The following is a 6722-nucleotide window of genomic DNA, read 5'->3' as shown; positions in this document are numbered from 1 at the left end:
TCCACGGTGTACATGTTATGTGATGTACTCAGCTTTATCTAAACACAATGCTCACCACACTCCAGTACCATGGAGCTTTGCTTCGCTTGCACTTCTGCCTTACACCACTGATGCAACTTCTGGGTACAGTTTCGAGGTTCTCTTCAATGTGTGACTGGCTTTGCTCTGACACTTGAACTTAACCTTGGACTATCACTACACTGACACATGATTTTGGAAACTAGTTAATGAACTATGGCATTTATTGACCTTGGACCCACATGTTGTGCATTTCTAATATATTAATAAAGACACACACACCAATTTTTTGGTTTTTTAACTGTGCCTTGTTTTAGCAATAATAAAAAAAAAAGAAACTATGTAGAAATGTAAAACCATAACATATTTACAATTTTAAATAGGCCCATGGCCAGATTTTTTTCTTCTATTTTTCTTGTTTGTTTTTTAATTTTTTTTTTAAGTTTTTAAACTTTTTTTCAAATATTTTTCAATGTCAACCTGGAGTTCAGCGGCCGATTGGGGGAGGGCTGGCAACTCCCAAACTTGCTCAACGGATGCTGAAAAACAAATAAATAAACAAATAAGTCCATGGCACAATAATTTTACAAGCAGACAGGACTTACTAAAGATGTGTACTGTTACCTAATTCTAAACGGTTAGACCTCTTGCTACAAATGCATTTGGCCGCACACTAGACATTGATAAGGTTTTTGGTTAGCATTTTTAGAGATATTCAAAGTTCGGGGGTGACCAGGGGCCAGGGCCGTGGACAGGGTCGTCTTTACAGCATTAAAGGCCCCAGGACAAAGCACTACACTCGGGCCCTACCTACACAACCACTCACAGGAATTGAACATTAAAAAAAACACCAAAATTCCGCTCCTACTTATTTTATTTTTTAAACATTTGTTAATTCAAAACCTTAGATTGCTTTATTGTAATCTAATTGGTTTATAATTGAAATAAAAATCAATAGATTAATATACTGACAAGTTGACAAACCTATCGGGCCCCTCTGCACGTGTGGGCCCTGCCCTGCATTGCCATGTGTTTAGCTGCCTCTGCCTGTGTAACATTTTTTCGTAAGAAGTTGTAGTACCATTATGATGGAAACCTCTGACATTCATGGTCACTTGTATTTAACATGTATGACAGTATTATTTACATTGCAATGTTAGGTCAATCAGAAAAGCCTTTCCTGTAAATACGTACTCTCTCCTAATGCCTCAGCCACTTGAGCCAACACCAGCTGCCCATTGTCCTCCTGGTCTGGTTGGGCCTCGGGTTCAGACTCCGCCTGCCACCACCTCCAAAACCGACTCCGTGTCACCAGAGGCGGAGGTGGAGGACTGGGGCTCAGCGTCAGATTTGTCGGGCGACTCATCATCTGCCTTGCCCTGCCCCTCCGTCTCTGGGTCGCCCTTGCCTTCCTCATTGGCGTCGCCACCCCTCTTGGCCTGGACTGCCTGCTGCTGCACTGTTGGCAGTGGCTGCTTCGCCTGCTGCGCAGTTGGCAGTGGGTGCTGTGGCTGGGGCTGCGGGTCATCCTCTTCCTCCACCACTGGCTAGCGCTGTTGCCACCGTTCCCAATGTGCCCGGTCTGTTGGAAACAAGGCACAAATAAACAGGGTATTGTTAACAGATTCACCAACTTAATAAATCAATAGTATTACGATAATCAAGTGATCAGACATTTTTAACGTTTCACATTACCTGTCACAAATGTTTGTTATTGGTATAGGGATGCTGAATATCTCAGTGGCCTAGTGGTTAGCACTTTGCTCTCACAGCACTGGGGTCAGGAGTTTGAGTCCTGAGCATAGCCTTATCTGTGTGGAGTTTGCATGTTTGCTCCATGGTTGCATGTGTTGACTACAACACTCCCAAAACATACTACTGGGCGGGTAATTTGTAGAAATTATAAAGTTGTCTGTGTGGATATGGTAGGGAATTTTAGTATGTAAGCTACATTGGGGCAGGTATAGATGTGAATGAGTTCTCTCTGTACAGCACCACATAATTAGTGGAAGGATATCAAATACTGTGGATGATGTCAATACTTTTGAAATCGTCCTCTGTTTGGACACCCTCATAGTGCAAATATCCAGTTGCATCTTATTGGACCTTCCAAATCTTTGGAAATAAGCTAAGGTCTTTTGCTTTTTAAAGCTGCCTTTCAAATATTTTGCCAATAATAAAATTACTTCTGGCACTCAATTCTGCAAATGGTTTTTAAGCTTAGGTTAGCAAGTTGGAGTTGGAGAGCTTGAATCAAAAACCTGCATTAATGTCCTGAAGTTTCTCAATAAATCATGTGGGAAAGTAAATGTTCAGTAGCCAAATGTAGGAGACAGGAGCCAAAACAGATTGGGTGCATTGGAATGGGAATGACTTTTCCAGTGAGAAGAAAGATTATATGTAGTGCAGTGGTAGGCATGTCAGGTGATTTGGGTGAACATAGTTGGATACATATACCTAAAATATAGGTTTACACACGTTTTTAGCAATTAATAGAGAACTCACTTCTTACAATCTCCTCCCGTAGCATCTGCGGTTGACGCCGGCGGAGGTCACTCCAGCACCTCTGGAGTTGAATTATCGACCTGTGCCTATTGAACCACAGTCTGATATATCTGCAGCCCTACTATAAGCCTCCAGCTTCCTCTCGTTGCTGATGTATCTGCCCGAGGGCATGCTGTCCATGCCCTCGGTCAGAATCCTCAGCTCACGGTGGCTAAATACAGCAGACCTCATTTTTCCACAAGGAAGCTAACTCTGCAGTACTCTATGCTTGGATTGGTTCTCTGAGCACGTACGGGCACGCTTACGTCTCACGCGGATCTTTCTGACACCTGTGTGTGTAATGGTTGCCTCTCCATCCAAAAATATGGCGTCCGTCGTGGATGAGACCAGTACACTATGCTTTGCAGTGAGGAAACATTAATGTACACCTGGCTTCTCAATTAAATCAGTTATTTAATCCCACTCAGCCTCTTTCTTCTCTCCTGCCAATTTTAAATGTCACTGAGCAGGCTCTGCTATACTGTAGACATGACAGTTTTTTTGGGCAGAGATTTGACAAACATGTGTAAACATTGTTAATGCAAAATAGGTCTATCTGGAAATGCATATTATTGATGTGTTTTATTGATAATACACATACAATTACCCATTAGGCATAAGTGAACTATAGGAAGTCTCATACTAACATGAATAAATAACATACAGTGTATCTGACCAATTATAAGCATCAAATCCAACCCCAGTGTGGAACCGAGCTCAAAGATGCTATGGGAATGAATAACAACAGAATTAACTACTAGGGTTACTATGTGCTAGCCTAGGGCAGACACACTAGGGGGACATGGGGATAGTAAGTAAATCTTACACCGTATAGCATCAGTTTTGTCCTTGCAGTAACTTGGATTTGATGCTGTCATCAGAAGGTGTTTGAAATGGAGTGTAGATTTGGAGTAGGGTAATGGCTTTTAAAAGTAAATTTGTACAAATGTTTGGTCAGTGCTTTGCCTACCTGTCATTTGCATATCTGTCTTTGATTTGGTGCATCCAGTTTTTGCAATCTACATCAAGTTGTGTCATGGTTGTGCATAGTAAACATTAGCCCTCTTGGCAGTGCGTCCCTTTAAAAACCACATTGGCTGTTGGTCACAGGATGGCCATGCAGACATGGCATATTCCTTGCCTATTAGCTATTTAGGCACACAAAACTCAGCTTATTAATTGGATATAATTCAAAATGCACCTTTGTGTAAACCACTATGTTTGTGGTGGTGTTTAAAATCTCACTTCAGGTTGCGTGCCAGTGTTCTGTACTTACTGCTTGCCATTCTGGAGGATGGTCAGTCTGCTGCATAAGGAAAATGAAATTGTGGCCTCAGAGTGCTATTATGTGTCACACTTTGAAAGTATTTGAGCTACCTTACATGTAGACACATGTTAAAGCAGGCATTGGTCTTACTTTACACAAAATAGGCCCAACATATGCATTACTCACACACGGTACTTGCAGATATTCCAAACAAGATTATGTTTTAAACCAGGCCTGTCCAACCTGCGGCCCTCCAGGTGTTGTGAAACTACAAGTCCCAGCATGCCCTTCCAGCTATCAACTGGTTGTCTACCGGGAAAGCATGCTGGGGCTTGTAGTTTCACAACATCTGGAGGGCCGCAGGTTGGACAGGCCTGTTTTAAACCTAAGGTTAGTTTTTTTTAAAGCCCCATTAGCAATGTGAATGCTAGTGCAAATTAATTAACCAATTCTTACACCCCAATCCAGATATGAACATTTGAGTTCACATCCAGAATACTTGTACCCCTTAATTTGAAGTCCACAAAATACACAATATAACAGGTGTGTGCAAGCTTACAACCTGTGTTTTCACACACATTTTACTTGGCTACAAAGTGGGTATATGTGTGTTGTCGCAAAGGAACATTGCATGACTGCATCAATACACAATAGAGTTGATGTGTAACATATGACAAATAGCATATGATGCCGCAGAACAGTGCTGTCCAAAAGGGAATGACAAAAATATGTGGAGCCCAACTCCAACAGATGCTGAAGTAGCATCTGACGCAAAGACCTTGGCCTTTAATATGCGGACTTTGTGTGTAGCATTTGTCTGTGGCCACGATTGAAAACAAAGATGCATTTGAGTTGCAAGTGTTTTAGGGTCAGTTGGCTTCAACCGGTCCTAGCCTAGGAAGTGTGGCAGCCAATGCCATCAACCTTTAAGAAACACATTAACAGATTTGTTTTGCTAATCTCTATAAGTGCACAGACCATGTTGAACGTGCACAATACCACATTCTACAATGTGCCACAACCAGAGAGACTATACTAAATACACAAATACCTCTAATGTTAAAAAGGTAAATACCAAGACATATAGTGTGATTTCAGGGGAAGGGCAGTATGTGGCGAAGGATCAAAAAACCAAACATGCCATCAATATATTGGACAAATAGACATGTGCCTAATCGTACCCCAAAGGACTATGTATGGATTCTTGTGTATAACTATAAGGACCCGCGAGGAGAAGTGCCTCACAGGGCGACTAAGTCCTGGTACCTAGGAACTTACCACGATTCGCGTGGATAACTGGACCCTGCCTCTGTCCCAGAGCGGGAAGCTCTCCGTGCACTCGCTGGTATCGTCCTAGGAAGATAAATTAACCCGGGCCTACCAGGAAAGGGCTGTCCGAGACCACGGCAATGAGCGAAGACACTCTTAGTCAAGCTCACTTGCCGCCACCTCGCTTTGCTCTTGCCAAGGCGTGGGGGACTACAGGCACTTGCAACCAGGAACAGTCCTGCCTCAAGTACCTCGCACACTTCTCGGTGAGGGCCTAATCGAAAGAGGGAATTGAGCGTTATACTCACCGGTACACTCCCACTTCCGGTCCTGTTCTCCTGCTCCTCCCCGACACCTCCGGATGACAAGGAACACACAGCCTCCCTCTGCGCTATCAGGGAGACTAAAGTGTATACCCACAACACTAAAAACGTATTACAACAAGCGACCCGACCCTAACAACTCTCTAGAGACTGGCAACGCAACTAGAATACGCAACTACAACACTAACTGGGTGTGGTGTACTAATGGTACTCACTGTACTCTACAGGGAACACCAGCCAGTGTTCACTGACTATTCCAGAGGGCGGTCCCTAACCCCCTCACACAGGTCGTACCAAGAATACTGTCTTCTTGCTATGGGATCACCCACGGAATCCTAAGGACCGGCTGCACAAGGCCTGAAAAAGGCTCACTGGAACAGCACACCAACCTGCGCACAGACTGCCGCACGGAACAGGCGATGGTCACCACGTTGAACCGCCTGACTGCCTCCACCCAGATCGGAACACATGTCCCTCCCCTGGAACCGCCAGAGAACCTGCACGGAACTCAGGCTTGGGACACTCAACCAGAACCACAGGCGGCCCCTGGAACTGAATCAAGCTGTGCCGCACTGCCAGTGACTCACTCAATCACCCCCTGTGGAAACCAGTGTAACCCCAGGGACCTATGGGACGGGAAAACTACGTATGTTCTTCCCTGGCTATGTGTAAACTGGTAACTACACTTGTCCCCACAGTACAGGTTAGTTCAGGAAAAAAACAGGAAACAAGAACCTACCTTTAATGGGGGCCTGACGTCTTGCACCTGGAAACAATTATGTAGCACACCAAAAATACAGTATACAATGCAATACTCACCACACAGACAGAATAAAACAATATACAGTATATGGCAAGCTACTACACGAGTACACAGCTGCTAGCTAACCAGCCGGTTACCACAGCACCAACAGGAGCCTTCTGCTCCACTGTTACCTTCTACTCTTAAGTGTACTCACCTCACACACTCGGGACCACTACCTACTCTCACAGGGCCTTATGCCCTTCCACCTAGGGGCACTGGCCCCTGCCTAATTAGGCCTTGTGGCCTCTCTCACTATGGCTCTAGCCCTCTGGCTAACTACAAGGGCCTTGTGCCCTTTTTATACTATGGGCTTATAGCCCCTACCTAACTAACTAGGGCCTTGTGCCCTTTTACACACCTTTGGGCTTATAGCCCACTAACTACTATTATGGCCTTGTGGCCAGTTCCCTGAGCCTTGTGCCCATGGGCCTAGCACCCGACTGTGGCCACGGACCTTGTGCCCGAATTTAAAGTGTGTGCTGCGGGCGGGGGCCCG

The 6722-nt window shown here is 44.6% G+C and overlaps 1 long non-coding RNA gene across 1 annotated transcript; it reads right to left on the bottom strand.

The window, feature by feature from the left end:
• Nucleotides 1-366: 366 nt before the first annotated feature.
• On the bottom strand, nt 367-5552 carry LOC142160388 (uncharacterized). The gene is made up of 3 exons (XR_012693195.1): nt 5108-5552; nt 1213-1600; nt 367-557 (listed from the first exon to the last, which is right to left on the bottom strand). It is a non-coding gene; the product is annotated as an uncharacterized LOC142160388 (long non-coding RNA).
• Nucleotides 5553-6722: the final 1170 nt, after the last annotated feature.

This window comes from Mixophyes fleayi, chromosome 6, assembly GCF_038048845.1.
Source record: "Mixophyes fleayi isolate aMixFle1 chromosome 6, aMixFle1.hap1, whole genome shotgun sequence".
Taxonomy (NCBI): domain Eukaryota; kingdom Metazoa; phylum Chordata; class Amphibia; order Anura; family Limnodynastidae; genus Mixophyes; species Mixophyes fleayi.
This window is presented reverse-complemented; position numbering and strand designations above follow the sequence as displayed.